This window comes from Sprattus sprattus, assembly GCF_963457725.1.
Source record: "Sprattus sprattus genome assembly, chromosome: 18".
In the NCBI taxonomy this organism is placed as follows: Eukaryota; Metazoa; Chordata; class Actinopteri; order Clupeiformes; family Clupeidae; genus Sprattus; species Sprattus sprattus.
In genome coordinates this window covers 3696388-3716168 of record NC_137916.1, presented here as the reverse complement: position 1 = coordinate 3716168, position 19781 = coordinate 3696388, and positions in this window count along the sequence as shown.

The window sequence follows — 19781 nt, the reverse complement described above, 5'->3', positions numbered from 1 at the left end:
CCTTGTCCTCACTGTGAGTACCCCCGATAGTATGGTGTATGTGGGCAAAGGTAACCGCTCCAGCCGTGTCATGTTGAAAGTTGTCCCAGTGAGGCTCCATTACGCAGGCAGGATACTGGACACACACGCAGTGCTGGACGACGGCTCTGAAAGAACAATTCCACTTCCAGCTGCTGCCAAACATCTTGGTCTACAAAGAGTGGAAGAAACGCTGCCCCTTCGGACCATCAGACAGGATGATGTAAAGCTAAAGGGCGCATCTGTCTCATTCGAGGTGTCCTCTCCAGCTAACACTCAAGTGAAACACTACATCTGTCTGGCTGAGCAGTCATGCCACATGTATTGCTGATACACTGGGCGCTGGTACTTAAATATTATTATTTCAGTTGGTCTGCATAGCAGTTTCTGATTATAGTATTATAGTGAATTTTATATTATAAATGATTCATAACTAATAGGTAATTGTGTATATTGTTCAGATATGCATATATTTATGTTCATTGGTCATCAATACAGTAATTACAATGCTGTACTTAACTACACCAAAAGATGGCACTCCAAGACCACAAGTGGCCTGGCAGTCTGAACTCCAATCTAACCGCAACACAGATATCCAGATCAGCGTGGAAGACAGTCCAACACAGTTTGCAACGTATGCAAGAAATTACTACAGCCAGTGCTACCAAACATCAACACGAGAAAGAAAGGCCAGCAGGAACATGAAATTACAAACGTAAATTGGCGGCAAAGCACACGGCAACACAATATATCAAACACAAGGAACGTCCTACGGCCCTCAAAATCTGAGCCAAAATTAAGCCAAAATGAACATAACACACTTGGTTTCAATTGTCTGAGACTTATGGTTCCTGAGATACACACTATTTGTTTGTAAACATTGACATTATATCAAACACAAGAAACGTCCTACATCCTCAAAATCTGTGCCATACTGCCAAGCTGAACATAATACACTTGGTTTCAAGATTCTACGTGACTGAGTTACACACTATTTGTGTTGTAAACATTGACATTCTATCAACATAAACATATCATAACACACTTGGTTTCAAGTCTCTATGATTTATGGTTCCTGAGATACACACTATTTGTTTGTAGACATTGACAATTTATCAAACACAAGAAACGTCCTACATCCTCAAAATCTGTGCCATACTGCCAAGCTGAACATAATACACTTGGTTTCAAGATTCTACGTGACTGAGATACACACTGTTTTTTTGTAAACATTGCATTATATCAACATAACATATCATAACACACTTGGTTTCAAGTCTCTATGACTTATGGTTCCTGAGATACACACTATTTGTTTGTAAACATTGACAATACATCAAACATAAGGAACGTCCTACAGCCCTCAAAATCTGTGCCATACAGTATTAAGCCAAACTGAACATAACAAACTTGGTTTCAATTCTCTAAGACTTATGGTTCCTGAGATACACACTATTTGTTTTGTAAACATTGACATTATATCAACATAAACATATCATCACACTTGGTTTCAAGTCTCTATGATTTATGGTTCCTGAGATACACACTATTTGTTTGTAGACATTGACAATTTATCAAACACAAGGAACGTCCTACAGCCCTCAAAATCTGTGCCATGCAGTATTAAGCCAAACTGAACATAACACACTTGGTTTCAAGTCTCTACGTGACTGAGATACACACTGTTTTTTTGTAAACATTGCATTATATCAACATAACATATCATAACACACTTGGTTTCAAGTCTCTATGGTTCCTGAGATACACACTATTTGTTTGTAAACATTGACAATACATGGAATGTAAGGAACGTCCTAGAGCCCTCAAAATCTGTGCCATACAGTATTAAGCCAAACTGAACATAACACACTTGGTTTCAATTCTCTAAGACTTATGGTTCCTGAGATACACACTATTTGTTTTGTAAACATTGACATTATATCAACATAAACATATCATAACACACTTGGTTTCAAGTCTCTATGATTTATGGTTCCTGAGATACACACTATTTGTTTGTAGACATTGACAATTTATCAAACACAAGGAACGTCCTACAGCCCTCAAAATCTGTGCCATGCAGTATTAAGCCAAACTGAACTTAACACACTTGGTTTCAAGTCTCTACGTGACTGAGATACACACTGTTTTTTTTGTAAACATTGCATTATATCAACATAACATATCATAACACACTTGGTTTCAAGTCTCTATGATTAATGGTTCCTGAGATACACACTATTTGTTTTGTAAACGTTGACATTATATCAACATAAACATATCATAACACACTTGGTTTCAAGTCTCTACGTGACTGAGATACACACTGTTTTTTTGTTAACATTGCATTATATCAACATAACATATCATAACACACTTGGTTTCAAGTCTCTATGACTTATGGTTCCTGAGATACACACTATTTGTTTGTAAACATTGACAATACATCAAACATAAGGAACGTCCTACAGCCCTCAAAATCTGTGCCATACAGTATTAAGCCAAACTGAACATAACACACTTGGTTTCAATTCTCTAAGACTTATGGTTCCTGAGATACACACTATTTGTTTTGTAAACATTGACATTATATCAACATAAACATATCATAACACACTTGGTTTCAAGTTTCTATGATTTATGGTTCCTGAGATACACACTATTTGTTTGTAGACATTGACAATTTATAAAACACAAGGAACGTCCTACAGCCCTCACAATCTGTGCCATGCAGTATTAAGCCAAACTGAACATAACACACTTGGTTTCAAGTCTCTACGTGACTGAGATACACACTGTTTTTTTGTAAACATTGCATTATATCAACATAACATATCATAACACACTTGGTTTCAAGTCTCTATGACTTATGGTTCCTGAGATACACACTATTTGTTTGTAAACATTGACAATACATGGAATATAAGGAACGTCCTAGAGCCCTCAAAATCTGTGCCATACAGTATTAAGCCAAACTGAACATAACACACTTGGTTTTAATTCTCTAAGACTTATGGTTCCTGAGATACACACTATTTGTTTTGTAAACATTGACATTATATCAACATAAACATATCATAACATACTTGGTTTCAAGTCTCTATGATTTATGGTTCCTGAGATACACACTATTTGTTTGTAGACATTGACAATATATCAAACACAAGAAACGTCCTACATCCCCAAAATCTGTGCCATACACTTTCAAGCCAAGCTGAACATAATACACTTGGTTTCAAGATTCTACCTGACTGAGATACACACTATTTGTTTTGTAAACATTGACATTATATCAACATAAACATATCATAACACACTTGGTTTCAAGTCTCTATGACTTATGGTTCCTGAGATACACACTATTTGTTTTTAGACATTGACAATTTATCAAACACAAGGAACGTCCTACAGCCCTCAAAATCTGTGCCATATAGTATTAAGCCAAACTGAACATAACACACTTGGTTTCAAGTCTCTACGTGACTGATATACACACTATTTGTTTGTAAACATTGACAATATATCAAACACAAGGAACGTCCTTACAGCCCTCAAAATCTGTGCCATACAGTATTAAGCCAAACTGAACATAACACACTTGGTTTCAATTCTCTAAGACTTATGGTTCCTGAGATACACACTATTTGTTTTGTAAACATTGACAATACATCAAACACAGGAAACGTCCTACATCCCCAAAATCTGTGCCATACACTTTCAAGCCAAGCTGAACATAATACACTTGGTTTTAAGATTCTACGTGACTATTTGTTTTGTAAACATTGACATTATATCAACATAAACATATCATAACACACTTGGTTTCAAGTCTCTATGATTTATGGTTCCTGGGATACACACTATTTGTTTGTAAACATTGACAATACATGGAATATAAGGAACGTCCTACAGCCCTCAAAATCTGTGCCATGCAGTATTAAGCCAAACTGAACATAACACACTTGGTTTCAAGTCTCTACGTGACTGAGATACACACTGTTTTTTTGTAAACATTGCATTATATCAACATAACATATCATAACACACTTGGTTTCAAGTCTCTATGACTTATGGTTCCTGAGATACACACTATTTGTTTGTAAACATTGACAATACATGGAATATAAGGAACGTCCTAGAGCCCTCAAAAGCTGTGCCATACAGTATTAAGCCAAACTGAACATAACACACTTGGTTTCAATTCTCTAAGAATTATGGTTCCTGAGATACACACTATTTGTTTTGTAAACATTGACATAATATCAACATAAACATATCATAACACACTTGGTTTCAAGTCTCTATGATTTATGGTTTCTGAGATACACACTATTTGTTTGTAGACATTGACAATTTATCAAACACAAGGAACGTCCTACAGCCCTCAAAATCTGTGCCATGCAGTATTAAGCCAAACTGAACATAACACACTTGGTTTTAAGTCTCTACGTGACTGAGATACACACTGTTTTTTTTGTAAACATTGCATTATATCAACATAACATATCATAACACACTTGGTTTCAAGTCTCTATGACTTATGGTTCCTGAGATACACACTATTTGTAAACATTGACATTATATCAAACACAAGAAACGTCCTTACATCCCCAAAATCTGTGCCATACACTTTCAAGCCAAGCTGAACACAATACACTTGGTTTCAAGATTCTACGTGACTGAGATACACACTATTTGTTTGGTAAACATTGACAATATATCAACATAAACATATCATAACACACTTGGTTTCAAGTCTCTATGACTTATGTTTCCTGAGATACACACTATTTGTTTGTAGACATTGACAATTTATCAAACACAAGGAACGTCCTACAGCCCTCAAAATCTGTGCCATATAGTATTAAGCCAAACTGAACATAACACACTTGGTTTCAAGTCTCTACGTGACTGAGATACACACTATTTGTTTGTAAACATTGACAATATATCAAACACAAGGAACGTCCTTACAGCCCTCAAAATCTGTGCCATGCAGTATTAAGCCAAACTGAACATAACACACTTGGTTTCAAGTCTCTGCGTGACTGAGATACACACTGTTTTTTTGTAAACATTGCATTATATCAACATAACATATCATAACACACTTGGTTTCAAGTCTCTATGACTTATGGTTCCTGAGATACACACTATTTGTTTGTAGACATTGACAATTTATCAAACACAAGGAACGTCCTTATATCCCCAAAATCTGTGCTATACACTCTAAAGCCAAGCTGAACATAATACACTTGGTTTCAAGATTCTACGTGACTGAGATACACACTATTTGCTTTGTAAACATTGACATTATATCAACATCAACATAACATAACACACTTGGTTTCAAGTCTCTATGGGCCTCATTTATAAAACGTTGCGTAGAAACCATCTTACATTTTGTCTAAGACATTTCCTGAAATGAGCGTAAGTGAGATCCACAGTAAACAGACGTTTGTAAACATTGACATTATATCAACATAAACATATCATAACACACTTGGTTTTTAAGTCTATATGACATATGGTTCCTGAGATACACACTATTTGTTTGTAGACATTGACAATTTATCAAACACAAGGAACGTCCTACAGCCCTCAAAATCTGTGCCATACAGTATTAAGCCAAACTGAACATAACACACTTGGTTTCAAGTCTCTACGTGACTGAGATACACACTATTTGTTTGTAAACATTGACAATATATCAAACACAAGGAACGTCCTTACAGCCCTCAAAATCTGTGCCATACAGTATTAAGCCAAACTGAACATAACACACTTGTTTCAATTCTCTAAGACTTATGGTTCCTGAGATACACACTATTTGCTTGTAAACATTGACAATACATCAAACACAAGGAACGTCCTTACATCCCCAAAATCTGTGCCATACACTTTTCAAGCCAAGCTGAACATAATACACTTGGTTTTAAGATTCTACGTGACTGAGATACACACTATTTGTTTTGTAAACATTGACATTATATCAACAAAAACATATCATAACACACTTGGTTTCAAGTTTATAAAACGTTGCGTAGAAACCATCCTACATTTTGTCTAAGACATTTCCTGAAATGAGCGTAAGTGAGATCCACAGTAAACAGACGTACACACAAAAAACACGTGTACGCCAATCCTTTGGTTATAAATCACAAATGGTCGTGAAATTGTGCGCAACTGAATCTCCGCCCTCAAAACGCCCCTATTTAATCTAATCAGCATATTATCAATGCACAAACAGAGCGCATCCTCAATGCACAAACTCTCTGTGACAGTGGCAAGCAAGAAAGAAACATGTAAACAGAAGAATTAAAAAGATGCGGGCCAAAACATCGTTAGAAAAGCCTGTCTGGTGGCGTAATGGCAAAAGCAAAGTATTTGACATGTAGAAGGCACGTCTCCGAAGCACCAGCAGCCGCAACTGTCGCACTGCTGCTCCAGCATCGGAGTCTCGCTGGCCATCGCCACCTTCCCTTAGGCATGCCTTTGATGTGCTCCACTACCAACCGCGCACGGGCATGTGCTGTATTAAAGTGGTCTTCCTAGGCTGTTTGAGTGTGCGCAATCTGGATGAAAATACATTGGGAACCCTGTTTTACGCAGGAAATCCTCTTACACATTTTGCTTTTCCTGGGCACTGTATGGAAATCTAATACATTACGGGCATATAAAGTGATAATACTGCGAAGAACATCGGGCAAAATTCTGCTAAATGAATTCCAATTTCTCATCGGAACGTTCCTGTAGCCAGGAATCCAAGAACAGACAAAACCTGAACGTGTATGGCCTGGTTGCATCTGGTGCGCCTCTGTAGACGAGAGGCTATTTGGGCACAACGCTCTCGACAAGCTGTAGGCCTACCTGCTTATCAGCCATACATCACCCTGTTTCAAACAGTGTGCGCGATCACGAAAAAACCCTTTCTCTCCTTATTGCGCAGATGGCAATATCCTCTAACAACGCCAATGCAGCTATATCTCCTAATGAAAACTAAGCAACTATTAGACTTTCTATAGGCTATAGATTGAGCGAAATGTTTTACACTTGTGAAATAAAAACGGAATACCTATTAGACGTGAATCTCATTCATGTGTGAATTGTTCTAATGGTTTAATTGATTTTATTGAGCGAAACATTACGATGCACGATGATGATAATGAAACTGCGTGTCCGCGCTTTGAGTTCTAAATTCCTGCAGTACTCCAGTATTGCCACAAGGAAATGTACTTACACGAACTAAAACCAGACGTAGAGATACGTCCTTTTCTACGTCTAAGACGGTTTTTATAAATCTGTACTTAGACGTGGATTTGATCGCACGCACAGTCTAAGATCAATTCTGTGCGTAAGTACGTTTTATAAATGAGGCCCTTACTCACGCACATATACACACACACACAAACAGTGCATATACTCTGTCTCACTCACACAAACACACACACATGCACCGTTTCTGACCCCTTGAGATGATTGGCAGATGTCTGACCCAGGGCAGAGTGTGTGAACTCTCTCTGTGATGCCCGGAATCCACTAAAACCACACACACACACACACACACACACACACACACACACACTCACACACACACACACACACACACACACACACACACACACACGCAGACACACACACACACACACAAACATACACACACACACACACACACACACACACACACACACCAGACGCTGACAGGGTTACATTTGTAAAGGATTTCTGTGGCTTTATTTAGAGGGTGAGAGTAGAGCACATTTGTAACATTAGCAGACCAACTACTCACTCTCTGGTTGAAATTTAGGCTGTGGTCCAATAGTCTTAAAAGTAAGATAGCTGTCTTACTACCTTGGTGTCTCCTCAAGACAGCTGTCTTGCGCGATGTTATTTTTAAGGGTGAGATATCTCAAAAAAAGTCGTTTACTTAAGAACGTTCTTTCATCAAAGCATGAACCATAACATGTATGGAGTTAGATTTGTCTCAAAAATAATTTACAAATATGCCTTGAGTTGCACACGTGTTTTGCAATCCACAAATACAAATTTCCGATTTGTAACTTGTGTATTGGTTTTTACAAATATATGTGTATTTGTAAATATATAATTTTACATTTGTGAAACAAAAAGCCATTTGTGAAACTGAAAATTCTGTTTGTGAATCGTGTCTCAGCATGTCTCAGCATTTGTGGATCAACAATCACATGTTCGTATTTTTGAGACAATCGTTCCGCAATTTTGAGACATTCTTTCCACTAACTCGTAACTCGTAATCTCGTGATTCACGAGCCCCATCCAGCAGATGGCGCTGTTGTTCACTGATGTATCTTTACCTCGCCTTAAGACGGACGAAGAAAGAAGATCGCTGCTTAGAAGTAACGACATGGACGCGTCAGTTGGATGGGGTGTGTATTTGATAACATTTATGGATGGTGTATGTTGCTAGTCTGTAGTTTTAAAGTTTTCGTTTTATTTTCAGCCACCTTGTGTTCACATTCAGTTAATTTAACTTATCTGGAAGGCCCCGAGATGTAGACCTACGTTTATTAACTAGCATTAAACTGCCCCTGACAGGACAGTGTCCTAACCATATGGTCCTAACTGTCTAGCTTGTTATTGTAACCTTGTTAATTACCGGCATGCGTGTGTTGTCATGTTAATCCATTATTAAACCTATGTATACTTGTGCATATCGTTTGTTTAATAGAATCATGGCCGATTTTTTTTTACAAACTGTCCCATAACTGACAAAGCTACGCTAGCGCAGATAGTGAATCGTTAACGTTAGCTAGTTTGAACCAGAGATAACTTGCCAAAGCCTAGCATAACATCGGTGGTGAAAGTAAGCAGGTACTGTGAATAATGACTATGCCTTTTATCATGTAGGCTTAGTTGATTGCCTTAGCAAAGGACAATTCCAACCTAACAAAAGTATGGCAGAAAGCTAATGAATGTAGCGTTCACTGTGTGGTCTGCCAAACAGCTTAAATCCACCGGAGATATTTGGACCTGGTCTTGTTTTCGTTTAGGAAATGAGATACAATATACCCCATTGCCTATCCTCTCATGTTGTTGTTATTGTTGTTGCAATGTGATTTTTGATAGATATGATTTTTTTTCCTTTACAGACTGCACAACAGGGTATCACATGTTCTCCAGCAAGCACCGCTCGATCCCGACTACCTGGAATTTGTATGTGCACAAGAAATGGTTTTCTTGGACATTGTTTCTCATCATGTGCCTATACCCCAAGAAGTTACAGACACATTGACAGAGTTGAGCAGTGCACTGCAGAACACAAGACAACATCAAGAACGCCCTCCCCCACCGATCCAATTTCAAAAAACACATGGAAAGGGACGACCGAAAATATCCATGTCCAGTGAATATCTTCAGCAACTGGTGGAATTTGGACTCCCTATGGCAAAAATTGCAAACTTTGTAGGGGTTTCTCGTGTCACAATCTACCGAAAAATGGCTGAAAGTAACATCTCTGTCAGGGGACAGTACACTGCCTGTACTGATGCAGAGCTTGATGAACTTGTCTCTGAAATAAAAACCAGGGCTCCATATTCAGGCTATAGATCAGTTAAGGGCATCCTGTAAGGTCTTGGTCATCGACTACAGTGGGACCTTGTAAGAGCCTCAATGCATCGCGTCGACAGCCTTGGGATACTGGAAAGAATGACGCGGCTGGGATGTGTGGTTCGATGCACGTATTCTGTGCCATGCTCCAAGTACCTTGTTCACATAGACACCAACCACAAACTAATCAGGTAACTATGCTCTTGTAGTGTTATTGTATACATATGACATGTTTTGTTGCAAACTTGATACCTCAGTTGTTGTCACATTAAAGTGATGTTCCTTTACATCATCCATCAGGTACAACATCGTTATTTTTGGTGGCATTGACGGCTTTTCACGCAAGGTAAAAGTTGTATTCTGTTTTATTTGATGAGATGTTGAATATTTAAACACAGTCAATGGATTTACAGTACTAATGTAGCATCTAAACTGATTTCCCCAAGATGAACGTCAATGAATATTGATAACATGTCATTTTTAATTTCACCTAATTAGAATTAGCATTTTTTATTTGGCGGAATGTGGACAACGGTTGTTACTTTTTTGTCACTGATTCGTTTGAACTGCATGTTATGTATCCATGACAGTGTTTACGGCATGCCCGTATTTTGATAGCATGCCTGTATTTTAATGTATCGGATGATGTGTTTCCGGTCGGTGTGTCAGTTGGAATAAGTTTCAGTAAACAGTTGAACTTATGAGGCTCCCGTGTTTCGCGTAGTGTTTGCACACACAACATTGGCGACGAGGATGGAGTTTTCACTCCCACCACCTACACCTTTCCTTACACTACCAGGCGAGCCTCCGGTACCGTGGATTCGTTGGCTGGAGTCGTTTGAAACATACCTCGCAGCTCTCGGACTGGAGGATGCTAGCGACCCGCGACGAAGAGCACTCCTTGTTCATTGCCTCGGTACTGAGGGACAGCGCATTTTCAGAACCCTGGGACAGGCAAAAAAGTACAGAGAAGCTACAAAACTCCTTGAAGCACACTTTGCTGCTCCACAGACGGTAATTCTCCGCCGAATAATCTTCCGGCAGCGCAGGCAAAAAGCGGGTGAGTCAGTACAGCATTATATAGCCGACCTCCGCAGCTTAGCGGTTTTCTGTAAATTCGGTGAAATGGAGCAGGAGATGATAAGGGACCAGCTTGCAGAACACGCAGCCCACCCCAAAATTCGGGAAAAGTTGATAATGTCACCAGATGATTTGACTCTTAAAAAAGCACTGGAAATAGCCTTGCAAATAGAAAAAGCTACCGAGCTGACATCGCAACTAGCTTCCCGCGCTTTCTCTCAGCCTGCATTGACGCAACATGTCGAAGATTCTGAGCGCTCACCTAGCCCTGCATCGTCAGACACAGACCCAGGGATTAACTACACATCCCACACACGTAGCCAGCCACGTCGCAGTTGTGGCAACTGTGGATCCTCCTCCCACATGAGCAGAGCCCCAACATGCCCAGCCAGGGGAAAAGTCTGCCAGTCCTGCGGGAGAGACAACCACTTCGCCAAAGTCTGTCGCTCTGCGCCGTCCGTGCTCGGCCCACGGACAGGCCCACGACAGGCTGTGGCTAGCTCATCAGCCCCAACACCCATACACTCTGTCAGCTCTGCACGTGTATCCTTGAAGACGTGCACAGTGGAACTAGATGGGGTCTGTGTTCCTTTACTGCTGGATACTGGAGCGGCTTTATCCCTCCTCAACTGGCCCACAGTCAAGCGCTTCCTGCCCCACATCACGCTGCAGACGCCTTCGGCTGTTCTCCATGGATATGGCAATTCTAAGATCGACTTAGTGGCCTCCCTCAGCTGTCCGGTGCGCCATGGCAACACATCCTTGGATACCTTCACTTTTCAAGTGGCACGCCATGGAGCTAACCTCATGGGGCTGGACCTCATCACCAGCTTGGGCTTCACGTTCATGGACAGCGGTGGAGCAACAATTCACCAGGTCAGCTCACCATGGGAACAGCGATGGCCAGCACTCTTTTCTGGCTTAGGCTGCATCTCAGCTTTCACCCATCAACCTCTGCTTCGCAAAGACATACACCCTGTCATACAGCCTCTCCGCCGCATTCCCCTGGCACTACGCGATGACGTCTCAGCAGAGCTGACAAAGCTGTTGGATTTAGGCATCATTGAGGCAGTCAACGCCTCGCCCTGGATCTCTAACCTGGTCATCGCGAAGAAGAAGTCAGGTGGTTTGCGTGTGTGTGTGGACCTGAGGGCGGTTAACAAGGCCGTGGTGCCCGACAAATACCCGCTGCCCACAGCAGAGGAACTGACCTCTCAATTTTACGGCTCCAAGATTTTTTCAAAGCTTGACCTCCGCCAAGGCTACCTGCAGGTACCCCTTCACCCAGACAGCCGTAATCTCACCGCTTTCGTCACACACGCAGGCGTTTTCCTTTGTAGTCTTGGTTATAGTAAGTTCAGAAATTGAGTACTTGGAATATTTCAGATAATGTACTTGAAGGCTGCAGACAACAACCGGTCCGACACCAACCTATCCTTCTTCTGCCAGGCTGTGCAGGAATTGGCTATCCACTGAGGTAAATTTTCAATTTGAGGTCAGATGTTTTATAGTAATAATCATTTTATAATGACCAGAATTATTAGGGAAAGGAAAACATTTTTATGCTTGTTTAACCACTACCATTCTTTATGTTTGTTTCGTATCAACATCTTCATTTTAGAGTGCGAACAGATCATGGGGGGGAGAATGTTGGCATTGCTCGTTTGATGTTTGCCATGCGCGGACCAGAGAGCGGTTGCTTTATTGCTGGAAAAAGTGTCCATAACCAACGGTATGTTTTGTCTTAGTCTGAATATTCTAATAAGGATACTGGAGAACACCAACAAATTCCAAACCTCTAAAAAAATATGCAAGTTCTTTAAAACATGTCTGGTTACATGGTTTGGTGTATTTTGTTTCCAACAGAATTGAAAGACTTTGGCGGGATGTTTGGATGGGCGTCACCAATGTGTTTTACCACATTTTTCACATGCTCGAGGAAGAGGGCCTCCTTGATTTAAGTAAACTCACTCACTTCTTCTGCCTTCACTACGTATTCCTGCCACGTCTCCAAGCTAGCTTGGATTTTTTTCATGGAGGATGGGACAACCACCCCCTTAGGACAGAGCAGAACCTCACGCCAAACCAGCTGTGGGAGATTGGCCAGATGCAACATTCCGTTCCAGATCCAGAGGTAGCCTTTTTTAACATTAACCTCTATTTTAATGGGTGGCAAAGTTAGCCTGGTTGACGCACATACTGATCTCAGCGAGCTCAATTTGATTTAGCTCTTCAGCTCAGTATGGCCACTAAGCTTTTTCCACTTTGTTTTGTTTGTCCCTTACGTGATGGAGGCAGGCTTAATGCATGTTTTGTCTCTGCAAATGTCATTGGAATCAGTCTGATTGGTTGGTCTTTCCAATGCTTACAGTGTAGTAACCTTTGAGGTGGTAAAAGGAACAATGAAAAATACAAAATATAGTAATATAAACTATTTGTTGTAGCATGTCTCCTGTCTAAGCTCCTAGATTACAAAATCAATTTGCTTTACAGGGAATCTCATGCTAAATATGTTTTTTCTTTTAACACATAAGGAGATGAATGTTCCCGTGATAGACTGGGAGGACAGTGGGGTGGTCCCAGAGCCAGGCCTCGGTGTGAACGTTCCTCAGCTGGAGAGCCGTCTCACTCTGAAGTGCCTCATTGACCCTATGCAGCCATCCGAGTCCAATGGCGTCGACATTTATCTGAGTACTGTGCAGCATGTTGAAGGTTTGCTGGAGTAATGTTGACAATAAAAGGAAAAATAACTTTGACACAATACTTTGAGTTTAACTGTATTTCTTTATTCATCCAATGTGATGGATACTAAATAAAAAAATATTTTGACCATTTCATGAACATTTGAACAGGTCAGGTCTTTGCTACTGGTCGTTACAGGTTGTTTCTGAAGGAACAATTCCATGCGGAACGAATTAAATTAAGCCAAAACCACTCTCCACTGATCTCAGGCAAGCCTCGAGATCAGTCTGTAAAGCACCCAAACTTGCATAATGGTCAGGGATGCGCAATCGCTCATAGCATGTGCTAGATGATGGCAGGTGGTGACGCCCACGTGACCGTACCACCTCCAGAGTGAGGCTTCTAGTAGGCACTTCCCAGCCACTCCAAAATTTAAGGAGCTGCTGCAGAATGTCTGGGGATGCTGTACAAAAAAATAATAATAAATTAGCACTGTATGTACAACACTGCAGGTGCATGGTTTGGTAAGTATTGAACATGGAGAAAAAGAAGCATACCAAGTCAAGAAAATGCAAGAAACCAGCTGTAATTTATTAGTAGTTAATTCTACCTCCTATCTGTGCATATCAATATCTGTTCAATAATTGTATTTTGGCGTGATTAAAAAAACTTGTTGCACAATTAAGTGTCAAGATATATTACATAAATGTACCGTGTTTACAAATTCCAAAACTTCTGGCTCTTGCAAACGCCATTGTAAACGCTAATGGCCAAATATTACGCAAATGATAGGAACATTACTCCACTATTAACCAGACTCAGCAAGTTTGTATTTCAGGTGTATATTTGGTTTGAAATCAGCATAACACCTTCCAGAGTTAGGTGCAGTATGGCGTTGGAAGCCAGTTGAGGGCAGTTTGAGACCCTACGTACTGCGTAGACTGCGCAAGCATTGCAGTCATCTTATTCTGATGAGTGTAACTGAACTAAACGGCAGTACGTTTTTATTGTTTCACTTCTATTACCTTGCTCGACAAAGGTTCGAAAAAACCCGGCAATGGCGCTCACTGTTCCAGGTGCAATCTCCTCCTCACTGTCATCGCTATCCTGCTCTTTGGCAAGGGGCCACTTTATGGCTTCAAGGATCATCTAAACCAAGGGGAAACAATGTTATTCGTCAAAACATGCATGTCCTTGTAATAATCATGCAGTTGGAGTTCAACCTCTGATTGCCTGGGGAAAAGGAGGGGAACAACGTGTGGTCGTCCAGCAATAAGTGGCCAGATGCCCGTCTCCTTTAACCCCTTCCTCAACTGCTTGATTTGGGCATTTGCCCTCCCAAGTGTCTGTTAAATATTAGTTGTTAAATTTAAGTTACAATTCAAGACATAAAACCTCAACTAGAAGCCTTGTCCCAAGAAGAAAAGTTATCATAATTGTATTTGGACAGCCACACCATGAGGAGGACGGTACACACACACACACACACAAATAGAAATATACGTACAGAATGAGAGAGCAGCTGCTGGAATAGCAGGAGCAGGGGCGCTGACTGGCGGGGAAAGGTGGTACTGATTCTAACGGCCCAGCCCAACGCAGCACGGCCCACGGCCCGCGGATGGCAATTAATAATATAATATTAATATTCTTGCCTTTTTTTTTAAATGTCTCATTACAAAGAAATGGTAATTGGAAATAAACGTATTAAACTCACAACTGTCGATTTCCATAACGTTTTCGTTATTTATTTAACATATTGTCATTTGCCCTTCCCCCTGAGCTCTTGCGAAATGGTTCGGCCGCAACGCGCGATGCGTTGAATCGAACAGCATCCGAAATGCGAGATGCTGGCACTGGCAGGCAGCAGGTGTACACAGCGGCTGGGCTGGCTGAGGTCAGGTCTTAACCTAGGGTGACCAGACATCCCGGTTTTACCGGGACCCTCCCGATTTTGAGTTGCGTGTCCCGCGTCCCGGCAAAAACCTGTCGGGACGCTAATATGTCCCGGTTTACACCAACCACTATGAAATCGTCCCGGTTGTCAGCGATTACATAGCCGATGTGGTCTTATTATAGCCTGATCATTATCTAAACCCATGTAGAAATACTAATAAAGTGTCCAGCGTATGATTTGAACAATGTGTGCGTGTGTCAGTCAATCAAAGTGGTCTGCGTCTGCATAACCTGTGCAACCAGCGTTACAATGTATTTGTTTCTGCCTAACGTCTCTTCAAGACAGCCAGGATTATAGCCATGGAGTTTAGCTCAAAGTAAACGGTGCAAGGAGTGAAATTGTAAGTACAGGTAGTTACAGAATGTGGCTGTATCTGTTATCTGTAGTTGTTAACGATTGTTACCTGCTCAAATGTAGGTTTACTTGAGGTTAATGAAAGGGAATATTGTAATGTAGTGGGCTATGTTAACACTAAGCTAGCAAGCTAGCTAGCTATTTTGTTAGTGTGAACGAGCAAATTCGAAATACAAGAAATAACTACCGACATCTCTCTATTCTTTGCATTAATATATCTCTCTAGTATTTCGAAACAATAATATCAGTCCCTACCTATAGAATGTTGGTTTTTATAATCAGTTATTAATGCTAGTGAATCTTAATTTGACATAATTAAAGTGAATGCATTGGGTGCCTTCCATTTCAGCCCATTATACAATATATTTATCATTGATAATGAAGATTTATTTCAAATGGGCACCCCAAAAAATTGCCGCGCGCTGCGCGCGCAAACATGCCTCTCCCCTAGAATCTTTCATAGGGCCCAAAAATCCTGGCAGCGCCCCTGAGCAGGAGTCTGTTGGTATCTTTTGTTGGCACTGAGAAGTACCACTCCAGACAGAGGTTGGTAATGCGCGAAGAGTCCTCCTCACTCCAATGATCCTTCAGCAACTTGCGCAAAGTACCATTAGTATAAATTAGTATACACACTGATGAACGATTTTCAACTGGCCCATGCTTAAATAAGGGCCTATGATCTTGCAAATGATCGTGTTTTTGTTTTTTACTCACGAGACTGATGGTTTCCCTATAGTCCATTTCTGGGCAGTCTTCCAGACACAGCTTTGTCGTAGCCATTTCCTTTTCCCCGCACAGGGCATCTATCAGTGCTGGGCTAAGCCCTGATAGAGCAGGACCACCATGAATGGCGGAATGGCCAACCATCCTTCCGGCCATCTGGAAGAGATCACACTCCAAGAGTGCTGCAGACAAACTGGGCATAAGATGGTCGGTCTGTCCTTGAAATAGTGTCGTTATGGCTGCATTTCCTAAACAATTAGACTGCAGGTTGAGAGGTTGAGAGCACTGAAATCAGAATGTCAGTCTGATTATTCAAGGAAAGTGAAGTACATCATGGAGGTAGATAAATTATATTATGTATACCGAGAACGACAAATTCAGGTTCAGGACATTTGTTTACAGTAGTACCCATGTCTCGCCAGCCTATCAGTTTGTTAGAAATTAATGTACAAACCCATGTTCTTCTGAAATCCATGTTTCAGTTTAGACATAGATGAGGACAGAACATGCCTCACCACCCCAACACCAACTGCTGCATCACCTAAAATTAAATGATTATATCAGCAAAACATGTCATCAAATTTAGTTTACCTCCCACTGTCAATTTGTTCAACTTAAAATTTCTCATGAATGTTTTTTGTGCGCAATCCAACACCTAAAATGCGACAAGTGAAAGGCGCAGCCCACTGGCTCTTGTCTCTCCTTTCTTTATAAAAGGAGATCAGGGTGCTGGCTTGCTCCTCGTCGTCGTCTCGTGCATCCAAAGACAGGTGAAGATGTGGCAAATGTTCCCCTCCCTCCCTCCCTCACTCCCTCAAAGAATGTTCTCATTGCTGCCATGGGGGTTTCTGCACTTTTCCAATCTGTTTGACACAAAGGTGAAATAATATGAGTAATTGCACTTCTCTCAAAAGTAGCAGTTAATCAGTTTCAAAAGAGCGTCGCTGTCGTCCCAATTCACAAATTCTGTGTACCTACTGTACGGTATGTTGCGTGTTTTGTTACCTGTTGTCAGATGCAAGGCTGAGCGAGACGATGCAGAATGAGCTGATGGTCCTGGGACCGCCATATCAGGCTCCACGAATGTGTCATTGCTGAAGGATCTTACAACAAAAATTAAGCAGAACCACAAATGATTTATATGCGTTTTAAATGTATACCATATATTGAAAGTGGCTGCCGAGGTGTCCTGATGTATGGAATTAATGGACACAAAAAACTCAACTCTGAATCCCTTGCATTTCTGCACATTCACTGCCATGATGTGGGAGCTCTGAAATTGGAAATTCTTGCTGGCATACAGGACACACCTGTAGAGATGAGAATATCAACTAAATCAAACTATGTATTAAACGATCACATAAAATACAAAAAATATTATGTGAACACAGAAAATGCAAAAACAAAATTAAAATTTTAAATCCATGCCTACTTTCTTTCAAATAGGTCTTTGTTAATTTACAATTACCCCTGGCTCCTCTGATGTGCCCACAGCAACCTCATCATCATCTATGGTCATCACCATATCCTCCTGCGTACAGTTCTGCAGAATTTGCCCGGATGCCGCAGGTGGCTAGAATTTTTTGGGGGAACACAGAAGTTATTGAATTGAATTCCACAACTTCCTAACCAGGCTAGAGCCACAGTAGTACCTCTGCTCAATATTGTATTTAGCAGATAGCGTTCCAGGTGTTGGGCGGGTTGAGGAGGAAGCATCTTCTCTGTCTTGCAGTGTAGATAGAGGTGATGGTGGGAGCACATCTATGATAGTGCCCGTCTGGATTTCTTCAACGATGACGCCTGAAACAGAGAGTCTTGCATACGCTTTACTTGACACTCAGAGTAGCAACACCTTTGTAGATCAAGAGGTGTGCCAAATGATAGGAGCAAGCGCAGAGCCAGTAAAGTTAAAGCTGACCACTATGATGGGAAAAGACTCCATTATCCAGAGTGCAAGAGTTAGCAGTCTTAGAGTCAGAGGGCTATCATCCAAAGATTGGATCAACTTGCCGCCTGCATATGCCAGAGATGTCATTCCCCTTGAGCGCTCCCACATTCCCACACCAAAAACTGCTAAGAGGTGGAATCACCTGAAGGGAATAGCACCGGAAATACCAGAGTTAATGGACTGCAAAGTGGGACTTCTCATAGGCTATGATTGTTCCAGAGCATTAGCTCCACGTTCAGTTATTACGGGAAGAGACAATGAGCCATATGCCATCAGAACCGACCTGGGCTGGAGTATTGTCGGAAAATCATCTCAAGGTGCAAAATCAACAGAGATCACTGGCCTGTGCCACCGCATAGCAGTCAAAGAACTTCCACCATTGACACCAGCTACCGTAATCAAAGCCCTTGAGTTTGACTTCAGAGATCGCAAACCCCATGAAAGGGAGAAAGTCACACCAACGTTAACTCCAGAGCTCATGGTGGGAGACCCTGAAGTAAGGACAACACACGTTTTACACACACAAGTAGAGAACAAAGAGAGTTTTCTAGTCAGGCTTAAGCGCTTTTCAAAATGGCATACTGCCTTAAACGTTGTAGCTCGGATCCAGCGGTTAGCTAAAAGAACCAGAGAGACTGGCCCAGTCAGTGTTGAAGAGAGAAGAGGTGCCAGTCTGGCTCTCGTAAAGCTGGCACAAGATCAAGCTTTCAAAGAGGAAATACAAATGCTGAAGAAGGGCAAACTACCATGTAATCATCCGTTATATCAGCTTGAACCCAGTGTTGCAAGATGGTGTCCTTAGGGTGGGCGGGAGACTAAAAAACGCCTCTTTACCTCTCGATCTGAAGCATCCAGTAATTTTGCCAAAAGATGGAGTGATTACTCGTCTTGTTTTGGATTACTGTCATAATTCCAACGGCATAGAGAGTAAAGATAATTAACAGGCTTTTTATTTTAATCTAAAGCACCGTTTAAAATTCGCTTTGGTCAGGATTCAAAACTAAACAGGTCAACTTTCAAACCGACGTTGCTTACCGTTGTGCCAGCAGATATCTCTTAATGCTCAGATCGAACTATTATTAGAACAAAGAATACAAAAATAAATCCTTTATTGTCATTGTATTCGCCTACAATGCAATTTGAATTAATGGAGAAACTTTTTCTTCCACCATACGTTTGTGTGCATGTTATTTTAGCAGGCCTTGCGAACCACAACAAATTTAACAAATTCACTGTCCCGAGAAAATCTTTCTTACACCGTATTTTTATTGACCTGCAGGTGTCACTAGAGAGCGAACGACGCTTCGAGTAGTGAACCTTTTTTCGACACGTCTGGCTGGAAAGCTTCGAGGGTTCATGAAGCTTCATTTCGCCATCACTACATCTAAGACAAGTGTTGTTAGCTAGCTATCCAAAAATAGTTTCTGACTAGGTTTA